The sequence below is a fragment of the Ambystoma mexicanum genome, chromosome 1p (assembly GCF_040938575.1).
Source record: "Ambystoma mexicanum isolate Mex_15411 chromosome 1p, UKY_AmexF1_1, whole genome shotgun sequence".
Classification (NCBI taxonomy): Eukaryota; Metazoa; Chordata; class Amphibia; order Caudata; family Ambystomatidae; genus Ambystoma; species Ambystoma mexicanum.
Genome location: NC_090921.1, coordinates 1173044273 through 1173071838, shown reverse-complemented (window position 1 = coordinate 1173071838; position 27566 = coordinate 1173044273). Strand labels below are relative to the sequence as shown.

The following is a 27566-nucleotide window of genomic DNA, read 5'->3' as shown; positions in this document are numbered from 1 at the left end:
TAGAACACCCTTTGGTCACTTTGAATACCTGGGCATGCCCTTCGGACTCGCCAATGCCCCAGCAGTCTTCCAACGTTTCATGGACCGGGTGTTCTCCGACATGCTATTCCTCTTCGTCATAGTCTACCTGGACGATATTCTGATATATTCCAAGGACCATTTTAAGCATGAAGAGCATGTTAAGGCAGTCTTACAGCGGCTACGTGAACATAAGCTCCTGGCTAAACTCAAGAAATGCCTTTTCCATGTTTCTACTGTTCACTATCTAGGATTTGTTCTTAGTCCAGAAGGAATTGGCATGGACCCCTCAAAGGTAAAAGCCATACTGTCCTGGCCTGTTCCAACTACCGTGAAACAGATTCAATCCTTCCTGGGGCTTGCCAACTTTTACCGGAAATTCACACCTTCCTTTTCTGAGATAGTTCAACCAATTATTACATTGTTGAAAAAGGATACTCCCTTCCCTTGGACAGCAGCCCAAGATGAAACGTTCCAACGACTGAAGGCGGAGTTTACACAAGCCCCCGTCCTGGCTCAATCTGACATCGATCGACCTTTCCTAGTGGAGACGGATGCCTCCAACTACACCATCGGAGCAGTTCTAAAGCAGGAATTCGAGGACAACTTAGAACACCCCATTGCTTATCTCTCGCGAACCCTAACTCCCAGTGAGACTCATTCTGTCTTGGAAAAGGAACTGTTAGTCATCCGTCAAGCCTTCACAGAGTAGCGTCATCTGCTCCTGGGAGTAAAACATCCTATTCAGGTCCGTACAGACCATCGGAATCTTCAAGTTTTACAATCTCTGGAATGTAGGAATAGTCGTCAAGCCCGTTGGGCCGCCTTCTTCGCCCAGTACCAGTTCCAAATCCATCATGTCCCTGGAACACAACACATAATTGCTGACGCCTTACCCCGACGTGCCGACTACGTGACTCTTGAAGATCGGTTCTTCCCAAAGATGTTTCCCCACGCAATTTTTGTAGCCCAAGCAATCAGTCTCCTGGAAGACATTCAGATTCAAACCCAGTCCTCTGAGATCTGGAAGGAATTTACAGGGAAGAATCAATGGAATCTTCGAACAAATGACGGGTATTTGTTCAAGGATAATGGCCTGGTCATCCCCACACAGAGACTGCGACAAAGGATTATGAGCCTCTGTCACGATACCCTTCTCTCAGGACATCGTGGCATCACCAACACTCTCCGTTTGATACAAAGACAATTTTGGTGGCTAAAGGTGAAGGTTGACGTCCAACTGTACATCCAAGCCTGTGCAGTCTGCAATCAAAACGAGCATGATAACAAGAGACCGCCGGGTCTCCTACTTCAACCAACACTACCAACAAGGCCCTGGGAATACATCGCTACGGACTTTATTGTGGAATTGCCACCCTCCAGGAGATACACGACTATCATGGTCACCATTGATCTATTCACTCACATGGCTCATTTTACACCATTATATAAACTACCATCTTCCTCAGAACTCGCTGGAATCTTCCTGGAACACATATTCCGACTTCATGGACTCCCTTCCAAGATCATATCAGACGGAGGACCTCAATACATATCCCAATTTTGTAAACACATATGCTGTATACTAGGAATCCAACGTGCCCTCTCCTCAGGTTATCATCCACAGACTAATGGAGCTACAGAACGTGTGAACCAAACCCTAAAGCAATATCTTCGTTGTTTCACCACCAAGGTCCAGGATGATTGGTCACTTTTAAAACCTGTGGCTGAATTCGCCTACAACAATTCAGATCACTCGGCTGTCAAGACCAGCCCTTTTTTTGCAGCCAAGGATTCCACCCTTTGGTTCTACCATCCATTCTCCCACATCCTACACCAGTACCTACAGTTGACTACTGGATTGAAACTCTCATCAACGTACACAAGGAAGCCAACGAACACCTAGAAAGGGCCCGAACTAACACCAAGCATTATGCAGACTCCAAAAGAAGACCAGGGCCTTCTTATGCAGGGGTAACAAGGTATGGCTATCCTCGAAACTACTACCTCGACACTTACAACCAAATAAGATGGCTCCCCGGTACTATGGCCCCTTTTCCATAAAGGAAATTATTAATCCAGTGGCCTTCCAACTCAAACTACCAGACTCCTGGAAGAGGATCCACCCAGTGTTTCACACGTCTCAAATGAAACCCTACGTCCAGTCCTCCCGGACTGCTCCAAGGTCTACCCCTGTAATTGTCGATGACCAGCTAGAATACGAAGTGTCCAGGATATGTGACTCCAGGTACAGACATGGTCAGCTACAGTATCTGGTTGAGTGGCAAGGGTACCCTCCCAGTGAACGCACCTGGGAACCTATCTCAAACCTAAATGCCCCCAGATTACTCAAAAGGTACCATCTTATACACCTGGGCAAACCCAGAGGAACAGGCCTTCAGAGGAGGCATGCTGTCATGAACCATCGGACGCGTCCCTTCTGGACTTCCTGGTCCCTGACACATAGGGGCTTGCACTCAGCAGTACTTCCAACATGGCCGTCAAACACGGAACGCTGTTTACCAGATTCCGTGTCGGATGCATCACGTTCTATATAGCAGACACGCCCCCGCGGCCCTGCGCGTCTCAACGATACCGCTTGCAGTGGCTAGACGTGTGCTGTCGCAGTTCGCTCTTGCTAACTTCATTAATTCCTGGTTCTCCTATTACTTCCTCCTCATTCATTCCTTCCCTTTTTGCCCTCGCTTGCATCCCGGATCTCTGTGCACTCGCTTCCCAAGTACCCGAGGACATGCGCGCAGGGTTTTACAAGATGCGCACTGTGCGCAAGAAGACTCCACCGAAGAACTCTACTAAACAACGCAGACAGGTGAGAAGGGGGGGAAACCTGTGACAGCCTCCCCTCTTGCCTCTTTTTGTTGGATAATTACTATATCTGGATTTTCTGAATTTAAAGATCTCTTTTGTCTTTTAGGTTGATTGTTTTGTTTGAAGCTGCTCCTGTATCTTCTTAGTTATTCTAAAATAGAAACGTTTTCTGCTGGGACCGTTAATATAATCACTATGTATTGTGGTAGGTCAGAGGAAGGAGACAGACTCGTTTTTATCATATTTAAGAGTGGTTTATTAAAATAATGTTAACGATTGCCTATCTATACCTATTCTATGGGTTTCCTTACCTAGAGAAGTCCAAAAAAAATAGTCTGTCTTCCATCTCAAAACTAATCTATTCTGGCCCTACCAGTAAGGAAAACAAAAGTCCAGTAGAATGACTCCCTTCTCCTGGATAGGCTTTTCAGCCCGAATAGGTAATTTCCAATTAGTTCTTGGCTATTTCTTGGAATAATTCCTTCAGTTCTTCTCTGGGACTTTTCCACCCTCTTGGCACCCCTTTTCCATTTGGAGATAATCTTTTTCTCCTTGCTGTATTTGGGCATTCACCCCTTTGGTTTGCATCCTCTTGAAGTGTCTCTGTAAGGTTCCTTTTCCCCAATACTTTTGAGGACCCCAAATGTCCATTCTCTTGGTCTTGACTCTCTGTATTCCTTTTGTTCCTTATCTCCTCATAATCAACGTTTTACACAACTCTTCTCTTGGCCTTCTAAGCTGACTTTCGCTTTGGACTGAATCAGGCATTCCAAGCCACTGTGAGGGTTTCATTAATCCATTTCTGTCTTGCAATGTTTAGTGAGACACGTTACAGTATAACTTTGTTTCTTAGGGTTATTCTGTTTGTAATGATACGTGTCCCCTCACTGGGACGAGTAGACTGAGTTCCTTAGTTATTCTTACTCTTAGAAGCACTGGTTCTTTTACTGGGACAAGCATGCTGATTCTCTTAGTTATTCTCACTCTTATAACCACTGATTGTGTCACTTGGAGGAGTGTGAGGAGTCCCTGGGTGCTCTTCACTCTTCTGTATCTTCAACCACTAAATGGGAAGGGTATGAGGAGCAATCGTTATATTTCGTTTCCCAGATCTGCTGCTTTATAATGTCCCAATTATTTTCACCACCTTTCTCCCAATGTCTCCCGCTGCCCCCTTTACCTTCCTTGAAAAGGGGCTGCATCACCAGGTTGGGGTTCTCGTTTCCAATTCCTCTCCTACTTGTCAGGATGCCTCTTGTGCATGGTTCAGTGTTCACTTGTTTTTTGGGCCCTTCGTCGGGCTTCTTGGTATGCTTTTTCAGTGTCAGTAAGGGTTTTCTCTCCTTCCCTGGTCCAACCACTTTTCCCTGGATATGTTTGGTTTCTCTCCTGCGTCTCTCTTGGTACTAACAGTTTTCAGGTTCTCTGTAACCTGTCATTTCTTTCTCTTTCTTGCATGTCCCTTTTGGGACCTGCTGCAATCTTGCTGGTTCCAGTAATCCTGCCTCTCCAGCAGGGAAGGTCAAGGATTGGCTTCACACGGTTCTCCTCCGTCTCGGGAAACAGCCCTCTTTCCAATCTTGCAGCTTCCTTCTGCCAGCTGTTTTGAAGCTCCCGGGCTTCTCTCTCTCCAACTCTCTCTCCTCACACTTTTATTATGAGGTCCTGGGATTTTCCAGGTAGCCTCTGGGAGTCCTCTTCAGTTTCAAATTTACAGACATTATAACTCCACAAGTCGTCTTCTTCCCAGTATATATTTGAGCTGTATTCATTATAACTCCATTGGTTCTCTTCGTCCCAGTACCCATCAGGTACTGGTTGTTTATCACTCTTGGTACTTCACTCTTCTCAGTACCAGGCAGATCGTTTTCTATAATAATACCACAATAACAGACCTAGGAAGAGTCTTTTCTTCTGTCAGGTGGTAGGATCTCAGTGGGCTTCTTAATGTGATCAAACGGTAGTTCCTCATTGGAAGGGAGTCCTTGTCCCCATAGGGGAGGGATGGGATGGTCTCTTCCTATGAGGTCCCACTTGCCACGACCCCTAGGGGGAATATCGTGTAGTGGGCTCACCTTCCAAACCTCACATGAAAAGGCTCCCCCTGGGAGAAGTGACTGAATCCCTTGATTCGGCACAGTATGCAACGATTAATTGTATTATTGCATTGCTCAACGTTCACCTTATTGCTAAATGAACTAGCTAATTCAACATGGATCAAAGATCCACATAGGATTATTTAATAAACTCAACATATCAACTCCCTGATTAGCCATTAAACTGGTGAAACATGTGGTGAGGATGAAAATTGAGGATGAATATTTGACAATTCAGGATGAAAATCAGAATAATATACCATTAATAAAACCATGATGAACTGATAATCACACCAATGAGAATTCGACAATTGACAATGAAAATGTGATTATTATACTAGTAAAACAACCATGATGAACTGATAACTCTCTAAAGACTTGAATATGTGACGCTGTGGAGGATGAACAATTGATATCCAAATATTTTAGAACTTTACTAAAAGCAAAAGTCAAGAATGAATGATATAATTTTCTTTCATGCAATGATTTGCTAAATATTTTTGTTTCTAAATAAACCAAAGAAATATTTTTTTTAACTTAAGGGGCACAGTCCTCCACTTTTTTGTAGACGTTCCAAGGGTGTCTATCGTTATATCAAAAAAAGACAGAATGGGTCATGTCTGGGAAGTTCAGACCAATCAGAGACTTGGGTTTTTTTGGCGCTAAGGCTGTCCTGCTCTCTCTCATCTCCATTGGTTTGTCGCCACCCTAGCCCAGGCGTCCCTAATCTCGGTTAGTATTAATTAACTTATCTGTCTGTTTCCGAGTATGGCTCAGCGTGATTCTCCTGCAACGGTTGTTGACTGACTCCCTAGGCCCACTTAGTGTTCTTGGGGATTTAAGCATGATGCCATCAACCATGCGGGGTCACCTGTTCTACACACAAGCAGTGTCTTATTGTCACCTCTCCTACCCTGGCGTTCCAAGATGGTCTTCTCTCCACTACGCTACTATCCCTCAGATCTTACACTCGCCTTCCTACCTCCACCCTTGCAAAGTTACTTTCTTTTTCTCCTTTCACTCCCTTCCCTACTCCTCCATTTGCTACTACGATTACCTTTTGTTAGCACCTCCCTCCTTCCTAGTACTCCAACTCCTGGTCACCGCTACCTCTTTGCTACTACTACAACCTCTCTGATTTTACTATCACTCCTACTCTACTACATACACTTCAACTACCTCTCTTTTGCTGCTCCCACTTACTACCACCTATTACTCCAACTACTCTCACTCCCACTAGCTCCACTTACAACTACACCTCCATCTTACTCCTACTCTACCACTACTAGACTCACTCCTCTCACCAATGCACAACCACTCCACAGACACCCTTGGTCAGCCACCTCCACACTCCTTCTGCACTCTCCTCCTCTGGTCTCTTGGACGTCCTCCTCCACCTCCTGCCCCTTACCTACAACAACCCACAACAAACAATCCCCATCTAACCTCCTAAATAGCCCCACGATTGGCCCAATTACCCTGACCACTTGCCCTGACCAATCACTTACCTTGCTGCAGGGGGTGTGACAGGGAAAGGGCTTGGGAAGGCTGAAAAGGATTTGAAAGCTCTGCCTCCTTTTCCACACAGCCCTGCCGTGTTCTAACATGGGTCAAGTTATGGCCCATGGGGACCTTTTGTACCCTTCTGTGAAGGCCTTTTTGTAGGTCTTTTCCAAGTAAAAAAATTCCTGGTGGGCTAGTAGGTGTCCTTTCATATGCTGTTCCTGGAGGCCTTTATTTCTTGTATAAAACCCTGGTGGTTTAGAGGTTCCCCCATGTATGTCTAGTGGAGGCGTGCTCCTCTTTGCATTTAAGCGTTGGCTCGCCACTATGAGGTGGCATCTCTCTGGCTGCTGAACACAACAGAACAAATCATGCAAATAATAACCCACGGTTTCCGATCCGCGCGTCAGGGAAGAGGGGACTGGTGCGTGAACTTGTATCAGCTATAAGCCAGTTTCTCCTGGGGCTGATTCTCTCCATCACACATAGGGTGACGGTTACTATAGAAATACAGTATTAGCCCTTCCAGTGAATTCAAATGTTACGAAGAACTTGGGGCTTGTGGTACATCTGTTCCCTGTCCTGAACATATGTAAAGAAAGGTGCCCACATGTCTAAATATTTGGCATATGTCTCAGAGAGTATTGCCGAGATCTTCTCCATGGCCATTGTGTCCCATATCTTTATCCACCAACACGCTCTATGGGAGGAACCTCTGGTGTTTTCCAGAACGGTGCGATCATCAACTGGGCAGCGTTCAACACCTGAGTGATCAAGGATGCTCTGTGTCCCGACAGTGGGTAAATCCCCTCCTCACCCGGACTGCCAAAGACCAGCACCAAAGGATCCCATGGAAGTTGTATACTGCTGTATAACCAACAGATCAACCATGCAAGCACTCACAACAGTTTTTATGATATCATATTTATGATATAATATTTGATTTGTATCGCGCTCATACACATGTGTTTCAGAGCGCAACAAGGCAAAGGAGAGGAACAGGGGAGAACACATCAACGATCTTACTAGGTCCAGTGACATTGAGAACGTGCAAGTGCATGGGAAAGGGGAGAAAGTGCATGGATGGGGGAGAGAGGAGAGGAGAAAAGATAAATAATAATAAATACAAATAAATAGATAATAGAGGCAATAAAAAGTGGTAGTGCAGCCAGCACGTGACAAGTGCAGTGTTTACGGCAGCAGACTGGATAAGTCTAAATAAGTGCAGAAAAGGAAGAAAAAGGGGGAGCGTGGGGGGCTGTGTGGGTACAGATACAGTCCCCATTTCAAGGAGTGGCAGTGCAGGAGGGTGGCAGGGTGAGCAGGTACCTGGGCCCAGGGGACAGAAGGTGGCCAGGTGCACAGTGCCAAGAGAGAGCAGATCAGCAGGGGAAGGGGGAGCAAAGGCAGAAGAAAAGAAGGTCTTGAGGTGCTTGCGGAACCGGAGATAGCTCTCCTCATGTTTTAGAGTGGCATGGAGGCTATTCCAGAAGGAGGCCCCAGCCGAAGACTGAGATCTACCCCCAGCTTGTTTCTTTGAAAAATGACTGACCGTGAGGGAGTTAGAGGTAGAGGAACGAAGAGCTTCAGAGGGGAGGCATTTACAGAGGGATAGCTGAAGGTATTTTGGACCCAGGCCCAGAAAGCCTTGTGGACAATGCAGAGGGTTTTGAATTTAATCCTTGCATCCACTGGGAGCCAATGGAGAGATTTCAGAGCTGGAGAGATATGATCCCAGGGCTTGAGGCCAAGGACAAGTCTCACAGTCCTGTTCTGGATTAGTTGCAGATGGCGGAGAGTAGAGGCAGGTAGATTTAGGAAGAGGCTTTTACAATAGTCCAACCTGGAGAGAACCAAAGCTTGGGAGACAGTGAGCTTCTGGGGGAAGGAGAGGAAAGGCAGAGTACTTCTGAGGAGGTGCAGTAGGATGTTTGACTTTTTAGTGACCTCAGAGACGTGGGAGGTGTAGGAAAGTGTGGAGTCAAAGATGACCCCAAGGTGCTTAGCCTCGCAGGTGGGGGTAGGAGGAGGGCCAAGAGAGGCTGGCCAGTTAGTGAGGGGAAAGGATGGTGGAGGTGTGCCGATGAGGAGGACCTCTGTTTTGCTGTCATTCAGACAGAGGTCATTTGCGGCACACCAATCTTGAATGGCAGTTAGACACTCAGAGATGAGAGAAGAAGAGGAGGTGGCCGAGGGCAGCCTGAAAATGAGTTGAGTGTCATCAGGGTAGCACTGGAAATTGGAGCAGAAAACAGCAATGCAGTGGACGAGGGTTGCCAGGTATTGTTTGAAAAGCCAGGGCGAGAGGTTAGACCGCTGGGGAACGCTACAGGTAGAGAGGAAGGTAGATGATAGGAAGGACCCAAGTTGGACCAGGGACGGTCAATCAGAGAGGAAAGAGGTCAGCCAGGCCAGAGCCTGATCAGTAATACCCAGGTTATCACGGAGACGGTTGAGCAGGATGGAGTGGTTGACCGTGTCGAAGGCAGAGGAGAGATCGAGTAGGATGAGGACAGAGGGGATGTTAGAGTCACGGTTGGAGAGCAGATCTTCACGTATGTTCAGGAGAGCATTTTCCGTGCTTCTGGCTGCTCGGAAGCCAGACTGGTGGTCATGGAGACAGCCAACAGAATCTGAATAAAGGTTAAGCTGAGAGATAGCCAGCTTTTCCAGGAGTTTGCCCAGGAAGGGGGTAATGGAAATAGGGCGATAGTTAGCTGGACAGGAGGGATCAGATGTGGGTTTCTTGAGGAGAGGATGCACAAGGGAGTGCTTCAGAGGGGAGGGGAAAGATCCTGAGGCAAAGGAGTGGTTGCAGAAATCGGCAAGGGCCGGAGTGAGGGTGTCAATGTGGTCCTTGATGGTTTTGAGGAACAGAGATTAACCGGTTTTGAGGAGGCTTTCATAGATCAGACTTGTCTAGCGACCTCATCAGGGGAGAAGAGAGGAAAAGAAGAGAAGGAGGGTGGGGATGTAGTAAAAGGTGGGGGTGGACACAGCACAGACTGAAAGGGAATAGGAGGGGTATGGGGGGGTGGACAGGATGTCCTGGGTTTTTTAGATAAAATGAGAGGCAAGGGCATTGCACAGAGCCTGGGAGGCAAGAGGGGGGGGGGGTAGAGACTACAGCAGGGTTGGCCAGTTCCTTGCAGATTTTAAAGAGTTCAACCGAGTTGTTAGATGCTGCAGAGACACGGGCTTGAATGTGGACTCTCTAATTGGTGCAGACAGAGGATCGGTATTGCCTTTGGAGAAGGCGACAGGCCAGTTTGTCAGAGGATGAACAAGAAGTCCTCCATTTCCTCTCAGCTGCCCTACACTTACGTTTAAGTGTAGCTAGGTCAGGGTCATACCAGGAATTACACTTGGCTTTGGACTTCAAGCGGATCCTCATGCCAGGGGCAAGAGAATCAAGAGGATCAGAAATAGAGGAGTAGAGAAGGGACAGGGTTGTGTCTGGGTGTGAGTCAGCCAGAGGCGGAGTGGGGGGGAAGAGAAGTTGGCAGCGAAAGCCTCAACTGACACACGCTTCATAGGTCGGATGTCCGAGAAGGTAGGTGGCAGTGTGGGGGTGGGCTTGGCTTGGGGGGAAGAGAGGGAGAGATGAGAGGAGAGAAGGCAATGGTCACTCCAGGAGAGAGGAGTTGTCAGAGGGATAGACAGGGGGAGGCCAGAGGAGATCAAGACATCAAGTGTGTGACCTGCTGAGTGCGTCGGCCCAGAGGGGAGGATAGAGAGGGAGAGGGAATGACAGAGGTTGCGAAAGAGCAGAGATGAGGGACAGGGAGAATAGAGGTGGATGTTGAGGTCACCAAGGAGGAGGAGTTGAGTGGTTGAGGCCAGGAGGGAGGAGGAGAGGTCAGCCCCCTCAGAGAGAAAAGAAGTAATTTGCCCAGGGGGCCAGTAGAGAGTAGCAACAGTAAGAGAGTGGCTAGGAGAGATTGAGATCCTGCAGACAAGGCATTCGAAAGAGGACTAAATCTGAGTGGGAATGATAGTGGAAGGGATCCATTCAGGAAAGATCAGGGCTACACCCCCTCCAGGCCAAGTGGCTCTGGGTTCAAAGAGGATCTTGTAGCCCTGAGGGAGAAAAGTGTCAAAGCTCGTGACAGAGCTGGCCGTGAACCATGTCTCTGTGAGACCAAGGACATCGAGGTCAAGTTCTTCAAGGAGGAAGCAGATGTCAGGAGTGTTTGACAGCAGAGGGAGAGTTGAGAGTGGCAAGATGCAGAAGGTTACCAGCCTTAAAGACCTTCCAGGGAGGGGTACAAATCAGAGGTATGCCCTGTAGAGTTCTGAAGGTAGCCTGAAGAAGGGACAAGGAGGAGGGAGGAGTGGGCACAGTAGACAAGGAATGAGAGGAGGGAACAGCCGGAGATGAAAGGAAATTGATGAGGCGAGGGAACCGCCTATCTAATAGGGATGAGAGAAGTATGTCCTGGGGAAATAGTCTCGGACAATAGTGTTCAATTTGTCTCGGGCGACATGATAATCTTCCTGAAACACAACATAAAGCACATTCGCGCAGCACTCCACCAACCTCATTACGACCCAGGCGTTAAGGGGTTAACGGTGCTGTAAAAGGTGGTGGCGCCGTTAAACCCTTAACGCCTGATTATGAGGTCCCTTTGCAGGTGGCCCTTTAACGCCTGCTTTTAGCAGGCATTAAAAAACCAACCCGCAAAGGGACCTTGGTGCTAAGTACGATGCCGCAATTTGCGGCACCGTACTTAGCGCCTTCCCCATTCCCATTGAGCCCTATGGGGCAAAAATGGGAATGGGGAAGGGCCATGGCGGCATGGGGAATTACCGCCCGCCAACCTCGGAATGGGGCGGTAATTCCCCATTCCGCCATGGCGGAGTCGGTAAGTTACCGGCATGGACCATGGTGCTATTAGCACCATGGTCCAACGCCTGGGTCGTAATGAGGGCCATGGTCTTCTGGACAGCTTGATGGCAATGGGCACCACACAATCTGCCTTGCTGGATTGCTTCTTTGATCATGCGATTGGCACATTCTACCCGTAGAATCAATCCAGCGAGTCGGAGTCTGTGGTGCTGACTGCCATGAAGCGGTCCAGAAGACCATATCAGATCACAGAGTGACAATGAACACAGGAGTTACCCGTTTCCATTTGATGGGAGGACGAAAGGCCAAAACTAAACTGAATCCAGCATGGACACACCTCAAGAGCAATGATCAATACATAGGGCCTCATTACGACCCTGGCGCTCACGTAATGAAGGGTGCCGGCACGGGACCGGCACCCTTCATTACGTGAGCGCCGATTACGAGGTTCCCTTTGCGGGACCCAGACCAGATGTCTGGTAAAACCAGACGTCTTTTCCGGGTCCCGCGAGGGGAAGAGGGAGGTAATAACGGGCCTTTTGTAATGTGCCCGTTATTACCTCCCTCCCCATTCCCATTGAGCCCTATGGGGGCTCAAATGGGAATGGGGAATGGTTCCTTCAAGGAGGAATTACCAGGTCCTCCAATGTTCGAATGACCCGGTTATTCCTCATTGAAGGAACCTGGTAATGGAGCCCGGTTTGGAGGCCGCCATGGTGCTAATAGCACCATGGCTACCTCCACACTCGTAATGAGGCCCATAGACATACCACAAATCATGAGAGCAGTGAAGAGCACTGAACAGCACAGAAGAGAAACCTTCACCATACGTCTGTCCTCCCCGGTGTTGCCTTAACCATGCTATGGTTTTACTTAATATTATTATGACGTTCATTATATATAATATTGTATGTAGTTAACTATGGCATCGTCAATTATCATCATAACGATGATGTACCTCACTTTTCATGCAAATTGCTGTAATGGCTACTTAATTATTCTTAACTTTCAATTAAAATCAATTAACTTTAAAACAAACGAAATGCGACATTAGTTAGAGAGAGATCAACGTGGAAGATTTAGTGAATATGAAAGCCCTCCAAGGACAAGAATACCTCTTCTAAATGCAGTCGACGTGTGACACTCACAGATGTGAGTAAGGGCACAATCGAAGGAGGGAAGAAATGGAACATGGCCAGGGTAGCGATGCACCAGAGAAAGAAAGCGTTGAAGCAAGTGACAGATGTTCAAAAGCACTAAACTCTAATGACTCTCCATATGTAACGAACGAACGTGGCAGCTTATAGACTGAAGAAGAGTTACCCATGCATGTTGAGGGAGAAGATTGCAGAAGGAACACAGACAACTCGGAAGGAGATAGGAGAGAAACGCACGCTCAGCCAGGAGACGACAGACCAAAAAGGAGATGTGTTCCTGAAAGGTTCAGTCAGTATGAACTTTATTAATGACAATTGGGGATGATACACGCGCATTCCACGACACGCAATGCCACTCGTAGCGTGTGTGCAAAGCGACTTAGAAACAGAGCCTGGGAAAAACGGAAAGCACAAATCTCCCTGAGGGTCCTTCTTATAGAATGGGCCTCATCAGCAGTTTGGTGGAGCGGTAAGAAATGTGGTGGTAATGTTGGAGCGGTAACAATGCATTGATAACGTTATTACTGCTGCATGACCACTCTGCTCAATCCCGAGTTTGGGGGAACTCTGAGCAGTCACTGCCAGCTCTGAGGTGAGGGTGAATGGGCCTCATCACGAGTTGGGCTGTAGCCCTTCAATGCGGTGGTAACGGTATTACCGCTGCATTTAGGGGCTGGCCCTATTACGAGTTGGGCGCTAAATCGGCTGTTTTACCTCCAGCTTTTTTCTGGAGGTGAAAATCCGTTTTCGGCTGTATTACAGCCGGCTGTATTAGCCCACAGTATTAGCACTGAAAATTCCCCATTGGATCCAAGGGACCCAATCAGGAATGGGGATTTACCGTTAAGGCCCAACCTGTGATCCAGTGGTAATACCACCAGACCGGTCGGTGCTAGGGCTATTACAGTCGGCGGTATTGCAGTCGGAAATACAGCCCAACTCGTCTTTCCGCCCATTTTCAGTGCAATTAGCGCTGCATAATTGCTTCGAAAAGGCCCCATTTAGTGCTATGGACTCCATAAAAATGGGTATTCACCCCGCCACCGCAACTTGTGATCTAGCGCAAAGAGCGCTGGATTAAGTTGCAGTAACGCTAATTGCGTTGGACGGCATCCGGGCGGATTTACCGCCGGGATACCACCCAACTCCTGATGAGGCCCAATTTATTTTACATTAGCCGGGTTTCAGCAGGAGGAACATGTATTTTGTTTACGCAATAAAGAACCAGTGAAGTAACAAGAAGGTTCCTTCATATTTGTGACTACAATTGTGCATGTCTACAAAGACCCTTTCCTTTAAAAGCAAAAACTATAGTATAAACGTAGAAAATATCCAAGGACTTAGCAAAACTGGGGAAGGGACTCCACAAAAGCTCGGCAAGTGTGAGTGGAGGTGGGTCATGGGTGTTTGCTCGGGGTGGAGGAAGTACTGCTGCTTTAAGTCCACGAGCCCAGCCCTTCCCCTTTAGGAAACGGGTCAGAGCTGCACTCGCTTCTCGTTTCCTCGCGAGGAAGAAGATGGTCGAGGCGCCCCGCAGAGGCTCCCCGTGTAGTAGGCAGCAGGTGGACTAAGTGCGCCGAGCAAAGCGTGAACCTGTGGCCCCCGACCCCGCGTGCGGGGCGGCTCCATGCCGGCGTGCAGGCGCTTTGACCTGACAAGGTAAGCACAGGTGCGTCACACGAGCGCAGTGTGGAGCCCGAGTGCCTCGGAGACCGGGCGGGGCCAACTAACGGAGCTGCACCAGTTACCAGGGCAGGTGCTCCCGTCCCCTAGCGCTCCTGCGCCTCCCAATGCCTTGTGTGAGCAGCTCAGGCGCGTCACCCCGCTGGGTCTAGCATTCCTGTGTGTGTGTAACTCCAAGGCAAAACTAAAAGTACGTGTATGCAAAGCCAAAGCGCCATTACCTGTGAACAGCACGAACCGACGAATGAGTGACTCATGACAGGGGGCTAGTGGCCGCGCTGTAACCTCCACATTACGGTAAGTGAAAAAGATTAAGAATAGAACATGGTATAAAACTTAAAAAAATTAGCCACTGCTCTTTCAAGTACCGTCATCGCCCCTTTCAATCATCTGATAGCGCCTGGAAGTATTAATGCTCGCGATATGAGGCCAAACGCGTCACCTGTGGCCACCAACGCCTGACTTCCTGTGCCTCACCATCCTCCTACTTTCATGGACCCAACTCCCGCCCCTACGTTCGTCACTCCCTCTCTTACATTCGCCCCTCCCTTCTCTATGTGCCCCTCACCTCGCGTTCTTTCTATGCCTGTCCATCACCGTGGCTCCCTGTATTATCCGTGTGACGTCATATTTCCTCTACACCCCCTTTTATTAGAGTCCTTTGCTTTCTCTTCATGGCCCACTGCCCACTTATTAGGCAGGCGGGTTAAAGAAGTCGCAGGATGTGCCCAGTGCAGGCCAAGTGCGAAGTCCGGCACACGCAGCTATAGTGACCAGAAACCCCCAGAAGGAGGAGCGGGGGTTAAAGGCCACTAACTAGGACCAGGATTCTCACACTACAGGACTGCACTGTGGCTCGGTGATTGGCATCGTGTGCGTGTGGCCTGCTAGAACCCTCATATGCCAAGTCTTGCCCGGGCGTGCTCGTATCCCCCTGGAATGTACAGTTTTAGTTTAGGCATCAACATATACCGGCACTTTAGCCCCAGATACTTGCAACATGCACACGTTTTCGACATCAAGGGCCCGATTCATGGAATTTTTTTGCATGGTGCAAAGTGACTTTGCACTGCCGACACAAACCCTGGTTCGTGGAACTGTGCAAAGTGTCTTTGCACTGCTCCACCCTAATTCACGGAGCAGTGCAACGCGTATTTTTCCAGTGCAAAGTGTATTTGTGCAGTGCAAAATGATTTTTCAAGGAAAAAAGACACTTTGCACTGTTCCATGAATCAGGGTGTTTGTTGGCAGTGCAAAGTCCTTTTGCACCAGTGAAAAGTCACTTTGCACTGTGCAAAATATTCCATGAATCAGGCCCCAAATAACATCACTGTCATGTGCCAATGTAACATCAGGTCGGAAGAAGGCAAACCAAGTTACTGTACAGCACTCTGACCAACGTGCAACATCACTTCTTGGGCAAATTAATTTAAGAGCCACAATAAAAATGAACAGGCCTTGCCTGGAGTGTTTTGCGAAATGAGCATGTTACTTCGGACTGCACCCTCGTCTGTAGTGTTTTGCTACTTCTGACTGCACCATTGAGCCAGTGGAGTAACTTTGCTGAAAATGTTGGGGTTGGGGGGGACATAGCATCTGAAGAAAAGGTACCCCAGCCAAATGAATGGGGACAAAATGGTGTGCCATGAAAGTGGAGGGGGGAGGGCAAACACCCCTGTACCCCCTTAAAATTACGCCCATGCATTGAGCAGGCTTCACCTGGAGTGTTTTGCTACTTCTGACTGCATCAATGAGCATGCCTCGCCTGGAGTGTTTTGCTACTTCTGACTGCACCATTGAGCATGCCTTGTCTGGAGTGTTTTACTACTTCTGACTGCACCATTGAGCATGCCTCGCCTGGAGTGTTTTGATACTTCTGACTGCACCATTGAGCATGCCTTGTCTGGAGTGTTTTGCTACTTCTGGCTGCAACATTGAGCAGGCCTCGTCTGGAGTGTTTTGCTACTTCTGATTGCAACATTGAGCAGGCCTCGTCTGGAGTGTTTTGCTACTTCTGACTGCACCATTGAGCAGGCCTCGTCTGGAGTGTTTTGCTACTTCTGACTGCACCATTGAGCAGGCCTCGTCTGGAGTGTTTTGCTACTTCTGACTGCACCATTGAGCAGGCCTCGTCTGGAGTGTTTTGCTACTTCTGACTGCACCATTGAGCAGGCCTCGTCTGGAGTGTTTTGCTACTTCTGACTGTACCCTCGTCGGGAGTGTTTTGCTACTTCTGACTGCACCATGGAGCATGCCTCGTCTGGAGTGTTTTGCTACTTCTGACTGCACCATTGAGTAGGCCTTGTCTGGAGTGTCTTGCTACTTCTGACTGCACCATTAAGCATGCCTCGCATGGAGTGTTTTGCTACTTCTGACTGCACCATTAAGCATGCCTTGTCTGGAGTGTTTTGCTACTTCTGGCTGCAACATTGAGCATGCCTCGTCTGGAGTGTTTTGCTACTTCTGTCTGCAACCTCGACTGGAGTGTTTTGCTACTTCTGACTGCAACCTCGTCTGGAGTGTTTTGCTACTTCTGACTGCACCATTGAGCATGCCTTGTCTGGAGTGTTTTGCTACTTCTGGCTGCAACATTGAGCATGCCTCGTCTGGAGTGTTTTGCTACTTCTGACTGCACCATTGAGCAGGCCTCGTCTGGAGTGTTTTGCTACTTCTGACTGCACCATTGAGCAGGCCTCGTCTGGAGTGTTTTGCTACTTCCGACTGCACCATTGAGCAGGTCTCGCCTGGAGTGTTTTGCTACTTCTGACTGCACCATTGAGTAGGCCTTGTCTGGAGTGTCTTGCTACTTCTGACTGCACCATTAAGCATGCCTCGCCTGGAGTGTTTTGCTACTTCTGACTGCACCCTCGTCGGGAGTGTTTTGCTACTTCTGACTGCACCATGGAGCATGCCTCGTCTGGAGTGTTTTGCTACTTCTGTCTGCAACCTCGTCTGGAGTGTTTTGCTACTTCTGGCTGCAACATTGAGCATGCCTCGTCTGGAGTGTTTTGCTACTTCTGTCTGCAACCTCGTCTGGAGTGTTTTGCTACTTCTGACTGCACCATTGAGCATGCCTTGTCTGGAGTGTTTTGCTACTTCTGGCTGCAACATTGAGCATGCCTCGTCTGGAGTGTTTTGCTACTTCTGACTGCACCATTGAGCAGGCCTCGTCTGGAGTGTTTTGCTACTTCTGATTGCACCATTGAGCAGGCCTCGTCTGGAGTGTTTTGCTACTTCTGACTGCACCATTGAACAGGCCTCATCTGGAGTGTTTTGCTACTTCCGACTGCACCATTGAGCAGGTCTCGCCTGGAGTGTTTTGCTACTTCTGGCTGCACCATTGAGCAGGCCTCCTCTGGAGTGTTTTGCTACTTCTGGCTGCACCAATGAGCATGCCTTGCCTGGAGTGTTTTGCTACTTCTGGCTGCACCATTGAGCAGGCCTCCTCTGGAGTGTTTTGCTACTTCTGGCTGCACCATTGAGCAGGCCTCCTCTGGAGTGTTTTGCTACTTCTGGCTGCACCAATGAGCATGCCTCGCCTGGAGTGTTTTGCTACTTCTGGCTGCACCATTGAGCAGACCTCCTCTGGAGTGTTTTGCTACTTCTGGCTGCACCAATGAGCAGGCCTCGCCTGGAGTGTTTTGCTACTTCTGGCTGCACCATTGAGCATGCCTCGCCTGGACTGTTTTGCTACTTCTGGCTGCACCATTGAGCAGGCCTCGCCTGGAGTGTTTTGCTACTTCTGGCTGCACCATTGAGCAGGCCTCGTCTGGAGTGTTTTGCTACTTTTGGCTGCACCATTGAGCAGGCCTCGCCTGGAGTGTTTTGCTACCTCTGGCTGCTTTTGCTAGTTTTGGTGGCAGCATCTGGGGTATTGAAGTTAATAGAGAGCATTCACTAGGAAGCAAAGTGCGTCCTGCACATATTGTTTGACGCTGAAGAATGTCCAAAACAGTCTTTCAAATATTTGCTGTGACTTGATACAAGCCTTGGCATCCGATTTTTCACCATGTTCTTCCAAGGTGCATTCTCCAGTCACTTCCCAAATTTGAGTCGCATGTTTTGCTTCCTGGGGCTATTATTTTTTGTAATACTGCATTTAAACTTGTAACATGAAGATAACATTCATAACATAAGGTACCATGAATACAACACTAAGAAAGATGGCCGTGTAGATGAAAACCTACAGGATTCTGGCTTGCAGAATAATTAGTTATATGTACCGATTGGGAAAGGTGAAATTCGCATCACAGATAGATGGGGAAATGGAGTCCTTCATGTGCAACCCAGTGAGCGCATCTGTACAACAAAGCTGAGTGCCATCACCTTTGCCTCCGTTTGGGCAATCCCTTTCGTTTGTTCACCAATATTGGGGTTTTAGTTTTGGCTGTTAGGCGGGGCTGTAACCCACGTTATTTCTAAGCAGTCTTCTGAAAGTTAATGGGTCAATTGCAGCTGTAAACGGTCTCCATGTGTACTAAAATGTCTTCTGCTCTTGCGTGTGATTTGTGCTGGATTTCTGTTAAAAACATGTATTGGAAAAGCTAACAGCGCTGGCTCCTGTATGGGCATTAGTTGGGCATTTACCAGGTACTGGCATAATATGGGCAGCTACTCGCACCATTTGCCAGCTGTTGCCATTTTATGGCCAGTAGGACCATTATGGGAGTGTCTGAAAAAGGCCTACAAAAAGGAAAAAGCTGTTGGCTTTGCCAATGCTTCTTTTACTTTTCCATTGCAAGCCCAGAGCTGGAAAGGGGCACACGTTTTGGTTTCTGCCTCTGGAAAGTCTTTATACCTCTGGGGAGGGTTACACCGTATGGCATTTCTTTTGCTCAGACTCTTTCTGACCACCCACCTCCCCACTGGTTGGTCAGGGTGCACTTACTGGGATTTTCCTAGAACCAGTTCTGAAAAGTGTAAGTGCTGGCTGGAAGTCTGAGTGAATGCACACCCTTGTAAAAGTATGGAGAAAAAAACACCACTGATTGATTGGCTGGTGACTTATAGAATGTTGTACTGGATGAAACCCTCCGATTCTCCGATTATGGGTTTGGCCCCTCCCCTCGACCACACTTTCCCACAGTGATCAACGGTTTGCTTCAGTAATTACTTTTTTTGTGGAAGAAGCTGACCTGAAGATGTAGCCACAGGTCTGCTGGAGAACCTGCTGAGATCCTCTGGTGGTGAAGCTTTAACCACTACTTTGTAGAACAAGACTTCCTTCTCCCTCTCAGTCCAAGACGCAATAGTAAATTCCCTATCTTTGTAGGGCCAGCCACGATGAAGTTTCAACAGCAGTGCCCCCCTCCCCTCTCGCGTTCTTACCGAGAGAACCGAGCCTGGTTTTGGGAGATGGGAGCAGTTGAGAACCGAGACACCCCACAGTTGACCGAGCAGCTGTGTCACAACTGTAAGGTTGAGCCTGCAACAACACCAGGCTTCAGTGCCCACAAGACCCCTGCAAAGGAAGTTCCCATCCGCCACACAGTGTCAGCTTCAAGTGGTGTCTGCCTATCATTACCCGCTGTGAACCACCACCTGCACCTCCACAGGTTCCCCGGCCAAGAGAGCCAGATCTCCGTCAGACTTGCAGGTCTACATCTCACCCAGTGAACACACTTGCAGTGGTCCATGGGCGGCTCGGACACCCAATACCATTCTTCAGAGGACTTCCTGTAGGCAGCAACGCTGAAGGACCGCGTCTGCAAAAAGTTCTATGCCACCAGAGCTGGTGGGACTTGTAAAACGGGTCTGGACCTAAAGAACCATAGGCTGGGTAACCAGCTACTCAGCGCAGCGGGGCAATGCCCTCCACACGGTTGCTGCTTTTGGCCCAGTCACTGCTTCTTTCCCCCAGAGGTTGACATTTTGCTGGAGTTCTTCATAGAGGATATGAAAAACTTGGGCCACGAGGGACATACCACACGTTCTTATGAGGGTAACTGAGAACCATGACCACGTAGCCTGCCATCGACCAACAATGATTGGCTGCAGCCATGAAAAGCAAGCTCGCCGATAATTGAACCAACCATCGCCTATAGGCCGTTTTGAGTCCCACTAAGCGTCCAGAGTTGCAGTGACCCCGACGTTGACTTTAACAGATGGCCACTTTGGAAGTCCTATATTACAAATAGATGGAACTGGGCCTTTGAACTCACCAAGTGTGGAGTAGAGCTGCACCTCGTACTGTCAATCTATATAAATAAAAATGTAAATGTTTATTTGTTCAAAATCTTAAATCTCTGAAAGTGCTTCACTAATTGCTTTGAAATTTTGACACAACGTTGCATTCGAATAGGCGCATGTTTTTATATACCTACTATACATAGATGTCAAACCTGTGACAGGTAAAAACATGCCTTTTCTGAAAAACAGCGCCATCTGTTGGACGTAAAAGCAACACACGCTATACTAAATATTTTACTGAAAAACAGCGCCATCTGTTGGACGTAAAAGCAATGCACGCTATACTGAATATTTTACGATTCCATTTCAATGTTTCCGATTAAGAATGGCTCAAATACGTGCCGAGAAAGCAGCAGAGCAATGTGCAGCCAGACTTCAGGATGCACGGTTGCGAGCACGGCGATCACGTTCTGCAGCTTCATATCTGCTTTGTTCTCAACAGAATGAATGCGGCAGGCTGAGAGTGGCTGAAAGACGTCAATGAGAAACAGCAGATCAGCGTCAAACACGACTCTGTGCTCAGCAATCACACAATTACAATTGCCTTGCATTAAGGAACAACCCAGCTGATGATTATAGTTTGAGCCGGCATGTTCTCATCGGCACCATGATTGAATTTTGTCCTTATTGCAAGGCTCTGAAATTTAATGGAGAAACGAAAGGAATGTGTTGTGCTGCTGGGAAAATTAAACTGCCTCAACATGGAGATCCGCCAGTGCCATTAAAAACTTTGCTTGCCGGATATACCACCGAATCAAAGCATTTCCTATCTAACATCAGGAAATACAACTCATGCTTCCAAATGACGTCGCTAGGCACAGAAATCGTAACAGCTCAATTCATGCCAACTTGCGTTTGCAATAACAATCAACAAAGCTCAAGGTCAATTGTTAGAATTGTGCGGTTTAGATCTAGACAAGGATTGCTTCTCACATGGACAATTATATGTTGCGTGTTCTACAGTCGGCAAACCAAACAATCTCTATATCTGCACAGACAATGTAACAACAAAAAATATTGTATACCCACAAGCATTGTGAAATTAAACATATTAGAAAAGTGTGCTTTCTCTTTTCTTTCTTTTCCATTTAACCATACTGAGCCACAGCAACGCGTGGCCTGGGACAGCTAGTACTGCAATAAACTCGAGTCTGTAGAGAATATATGTGCTAAAAATATATTCAGTAGGATATATGGGGCTTTTCTTATTCTTGTTATTGTTTTAAACCAGCATAGCACAATCTAATAAAATCTCTGGCGGTTTTAAATTCTTGTATTTTTGGAAATTCTGTTTACACAATCTCTCGCTACTGGCCCTGGTTGTGGTCTTAGGAACACCTGGAGGTTCTCGCCAAAGAATAATGTTCTGACTAGGACAGTTTCTAGTTCATTTGGTGCTCAGGGCGAAACACTAGAAATGCGCCCCCCCCCCCACACCCTATCTTGCACGCCACTCCCACTGCACCCTGTGTGCCACTCTCACCACACCATGCGCGCCACTCCCACTGCACCCCACACACCACTCCCAAACTACACTGTTGGGGGACTTCTACCCAAAGTCAAACAGTCCACACAAGGAATGAATTGCCATTTGCAACGATGGGCCACTTTTACATTGGTGAGCAAGACTCTGACCAGTGCATTACGCATGAATATGAATTAAAGATAAGTGTCCACCGCATGCTGAGCCGTTTGTTCTGTGGTGCTGTGTTGCCGTGCACCTACTCTCCAACAAACCCTTCCACTCCTGCGAACTAGGCCTATGTTCCTCCGGGGCCGTGCCTACCAATATATGAGCACAGGACAGCAAAAGGAACCCAGTTTGCTGATTCTGGATCAGTACCTGGCCTCTTCCATAGTGGCAAACTAAATCTCCTGCCAGGGAGGCTGGGGTGATGCAGAAGCGTCGACGAGAAATAATTACAAAAGGTCAAGGGAAGAAGCCACGACAGTGCTACGACTGACCCGAATGAAAGGGTAACGCTGGAGACCAGGTGCGCCAAGGGCAGTCAGGTCAGAAACCGGCCTCCTGCCTTGTCTCCCAATTTGAGGTTTTAAATCTGCGTGCAGGGTCGGACCGGGGCATAGAATTGCTTCCGACAACAATGAAAAGGTGGCCCACAGTTGCAAAAGGCAAATCTTTCTTTTTTGTGACAGACTGTTTTGAATAGTACCCAAGGTTTTTGTGTTGGTTAAATATAATGCAAATGGTGCAATTTAAAGAATATTCATTCAGCAACAATGGTCAAAACTACCAGCCACATAGTGCAGTAACTCGTCAAACTGGCCCGCACCTGCATTTTACGTTTTTTGGTTCGCAGGGCTGTTGTCTGGGGAGAGGGCTGGCACGTGCTACCCCTGGAATGTGATTGTCCACCCCCTTATCCTAACGTATGATCATTATCTGTGTGGGGCGCTCTTACTTCATGCCACCCTTGCATTCGTTTGTGCCCCCACTTGGTCCACCCCAGTCAAGAGTCTGGACACGCCACTGTAATCGGGCATTGCCCTATAGGCCACTCCGAGCGTGTCTGGTACAGACAGCAGGTATTCTGCTGCTGAAGACCGTGTGTATTGTGTACACCGAAAATGGAACGCCAGTGTAGATAACTTGTGTTATTGGCTATACACATCTACGCCCATGACCTATCTGCGGAGGCGCATTCGCTCCCTCAGGAATGCCATTGGCCGAGTGGCGTCTTCCGCGCGAGTCCTCACCCTCACGTGGGACGCCCTGAGGGAACTGCATCCGCCTTGGAGCGGGAAGTGGCTGGTGCCTGTCCCATGACATCTACATCAGCTGAAAACACACGGGGTAATGTACCTGGCGCGGGGGAGGGGGTTGTTTTGTGTACCTTTTGCATCATAACTGCCGTCTGGCTCAGTGATTTTAAGTGCAATGATTAGGTTAGGGGTAAGTTCGCCAACGCGCCATTAAAAAAGCAACGCCTGATAAGGAAGAATGCAAATAATTAGCGTGTTCTTAAGCTTTGCATTATTCTAACCCCCGGCATTGCACCTTGTCTGAGGCCCCTTCTCCATGGTAAATCAGTAGTCACAAATATTGTGATATCAAATCTCGCTCTGCATGGGCTAGGCTTCAGGACAGGAGAGGAGTGCATGGCTAGGCCTGGCGAGCACCACCTCCATCACCCTCAAACACTCACAGGCAGAACAGACGTAAGCCCTATTTACAAGTCACTGTTTTATGCATTCCTAATTTGAAAGGCTTTGTGAACGCAGGCACACAAAGAGCAGGTGGTTCGCTTAAAATCACACAGTTCTGGCGATTCGGGAGGACTGGATAAGGACCGAGGTCTCATGGTTCCAAAGTGCACATCTTCGAGGAGACGTAAAAAGCTGTAGCAGCAAATCAAAAGGGTTGTTTGAGGAGTCGGGGAGCGTTGGGGAAGGACCCGTGATGGAGCCCCCATCAGTTTCCGGAAACAAACCAAGTTGATGGCTGATAGGAGGGTAGTTGGACTCCTGAAACACCCAGTTGATTCCTAAAGATCGCGGTGTCTCTGTATCGATAGCAATGCTTTGGGACCTACATGGCTTCGGGGTCGTACTTTTAGGCAGTGGCCCCGATCCCGGGGGACCCGATACACTTAAAGCATCAGAGCGACCGTACCGGACTCTCTGCCCTTTGTGTGAAGTGTTCTAGTGTTTGATGAAATGTGCCTCCTCGCAGTGTCTCCCCATGGATTGTGGCGAAAAGCGCTGTTTTGGATTTGAAGAGAGGAGGTTGTGGTCCGTACATGGGATCTTTTCCCGATATGTTTTCCTTTTCTCTTTTCATTGCAATCTCATTAAGGCCATTTCATTTGCACCTTTCACGCTGAAACTGCATTTCTCCATTGCTGGAAAAAAAGTACATCGCCCCAACAGCCCAAAACGTTGTACGCTGGTCGAGGAGCGCAGCTGCTGTCTTGATGTGCTCTGTGTATGTTGTTGCACATGTACTGTACACCGGAAACGAAAGCTGCTGTAGACACGGATGCGCACAGGAAGTGACAGGTGTCGCGCGTGGCCAGGATGTGCCTGTGGTGAATGAAGTTCCCCTCGCCGTTGCTGTTGGTGAAGACATTCTGGGAGACGCGTCTGAATCTCGACTTCACTGTTGTGGGTAGTGATAGGACATTTTACTTCTTGACTCAATGGGGCAACGATATTTTGAAGGTGCCGATACTACCGTCTGTGTATCTTCGATCAGAACAGTAGTCTTTAAACTGGGTACACTGACTGCTTTTAATAGAAAATATAACCAGATATGGATTCTGGCGGGGCGGCAACAATATTTGTATTCAAGGCAGGTGTTGTTGCCTGAATGAACATGCTGGGGCGATGTGAGGTTAATGGGCCTCATTTCGAGTATGCAGGTATCCTGGCGGTAGAACCGCCAGGATACCGGAGCTGGGTACTTGTCTCTAGCAGCACTCTGTGCCGCCGGATTATGAGTGCCAGCGGTACAGTGTAAATCCCCATTCATGGAGTCCTATAGGCCGCCATGACTGGATTTTCTGTCATTACCGCCACAGGCAATGCCAGTGGCGGTAGTAAGGGCTTTTTTGGCTGGTAGGGCACCTGCCTTACCTCCAGCATTGAGCTGGAAGTAACACCCAGGTGCCCCACCCGCAAACCTGTAGTCGGGCTGTTCGGTAAAGTGTCGGTATTCACAGATACTGGTATTTTTTTTACCAGACCGTCTGACTCGGAATGAGGCCCATTAATGTCTTTATTGACCTATTCTAACACTGCTTAGCAGAACACAGTTGCTTCACTGTGCCTGAGCATGCAAAGACGCATACATTTATACAATTGTCCAGGGGCACAATCGCTGGAAGAAGTCTCGCAGGGCTGGATGCTTGTCTGCTCTTATTAGAAGGAGCGCTGGGGTCAGGGTGCTCACTGCACAGCCCTTCACTCTGAATGCCGTCATGCAGGGAGCTGCACGTGCACACAGTCTCGGGTCTCTCTCGAGCCAGCGGCCCGCAGAACTTGGGCTACACATTCCTCCGTTTGTTGAGCAGCCTGGTACTACCACATGGCGAAGCCCACAACACGTGCTGGTCTCTTGCATTGAGGCCGTCTTTTTCTGCTCTCCTCGCTCTGCAGCATCATCTCAACTTCCTCACACCTTTCCATCTGCACCTCGCTTTCTGCTAGACTCATCTCTTCCTGATCTCTCAGGCTCTCGGGGGTCTCACTCGTCTCTCGATCCAGGTTGTTCATATTCAGTTTATCGAGACCCCTTCTTTTCAGCCAGTCTTTCTCTTTGCACCCCTGTTATTGATGATCCTGTTCAATAGACTCCTTGGCTTTCCTTTCAAACAGGTCCTCTCTCTCTATGTTCCATCTTCTCCCATCTTGGGTGCACGCATGGATTGAACCTCTTTGCAGTACTCGGAAGTGTCTGCTGTATCTGGATCCTGTCGTGGGATCCCTCTGTGGTAACTTTATCTTGACCAAGTCACCCTCTTAGACCTCATTTATTTGGACCGCTCTTCTATCATTCCAGTGCTTCATTTGTACCTTACTTTTCCTCATCCTCTACGCTACATCCGCCATATCTATGGTGTCCTCCCTTCCTCTTGACAACCAGGGCAGTACCAGATTGGAGGCTGCTCTCCTCCCCACTCAACATACGAAATGGGGAGACATTCATAGTCCCGTTGGGGGTCAAGTGACGGGCAGCTACAGCCTCCTTGACTTTGCGGGATGGGTCCATGCCAGCGGCCATGGCCAGTTGCAACACTCCTTTGATGAACCATGAGCACATTGGCCTGGGGATGATTTAGTGCAGCTTTCACTTGTCAGATATTGTTATCCCTCATGAACTTTTCCATCCCCCTGGAGACTAGTTGACCACCATTGTCAGTTACGATTTCTTTGGGCATACCCTTCCTCTGAAAAATGTACTTGAGAACACCCACGACTGTGGCTGTTGTAATGTCGGGCAGAAATTCAGCTTCCACCCATTTCGAAAGATAGTCAATTAATACTATCCCAGAACTATGCTCCGGTGACATCACTTCCAGGGGACTGATAAAGTTGAACCCCAGCTTGTGCCACACTCCTTTCAATATCTCAGTTGGACGCAATGGAGCTAGTCTGACCTTCAGCCTCTTGTCACTATTTAGACACTCATGACAACTCTCCCACATGACCCTTATGTCCTGGTCCATGCCGGGCCACCAGTAGGACTCTCTCACGTGTCGCCTCATAAAGTTGCTTCCAAGTTGCCCTGCATGGGCCCTGCACGTGATTATCTTCCTCATCCCAACTGGCAGAATAACTTGATCACCTCTCCTCATCAACTGCCCCTCGCTCTCAAAAATCTCATCGGCCACCTTCCAATATGGCCTCAGACCTTCAGGATCGAACTCTCATTGGGCCAACCTTTCTTGACCAATTCCGTGAGCTTGGTCTTTCCCCTTTTGTAATGGCTTGGCAGGCGCAGAACAAGGGTTGCCCAGAGCAATGCCAGAGGTTAAGATTAATTAAAAACCTTCCAGACTGCTGTAGTCACCCCGAGTGGGACGGCTATGCCCAGACATGGGACGCATGTCCGCTGGGCCTAGAGGCACAAGTTACTCCTCACTGATGAGGCCCACAGAGGCTGAAACATGTTTGGGGATGCTTGTGGTCTTGTGCCGAAGGGATGTGACCAAGAATTTTCGGCTGGACTGGCCTTTTTGGTTTGGGACTAAGCCTGATTTGCATATGGTCTTTCCCCTTTTGTAAGGGGTTGGTAGGCAAAGAACAATTGTCTGAAGGGTTGCCCAGAGCAATGCCAGAGGTTAAGATTAATTCAAAACCTTCCAGCCATCACCTCTTTTGTTTTGCCATTCTGTGAGCTTAGCCATAGTTGCATCACTCGCAGTCTACTCTTTCCAGTGCCCCTCACTCCTTTCGAGGAACTCCTTGCTAATGAGGTCTCCCAAGGACACCAATACACACTTTTGCTTGAGGAAGTTGGTCACTGCACCTCTTGCTTCGGGTAGCCGGGGACTTTTAAGATGAGGTAGCAGTATCGGAGATGGATGGGGATGCAGATATTACTCCTACATCAATAATCAGACCTTTTCAGGAAGTTGCCAAACTCAAGACTGTTTTATTAACAGTTATGTAAAACAGGGAGTTACAACGATCATCAATGGACCCTCGCTCGATTTCTCTCAAATCATACTACGCTAAAACAAAGGTTTTATACAAAAAATTCATCACTACTGACATCAT

At 48.3% G+C, this 27566-nt stretch overlaps 1 protein-coding gene across 2 annotated transcripts in view; it reads left to right on the top strand.

Annotated features, from left to right (window-relative positions):
- Positions 1–13937: 13937 nt before the first annotated feature.
- The window catches only part of ARHGAP33 (Rho GTPase activating protein 33), a 1138731-nt gene continuing 1125102 nt past the window's right edge, over positions 13938–27566 (top strand). The window contains exon 1 of one of the 2 annotated variants that reach the window (XM_069604876.1): positions 13938–14111. The gene's annotated coding sequence lies outside the window, so the exon portion shown is untranslated. Of the gene's footprint in view, positions 14122–27566 lie in introns of both variants that reach the window. The other variant, XM_069604877.1, reaches the window with a different exon arrangement.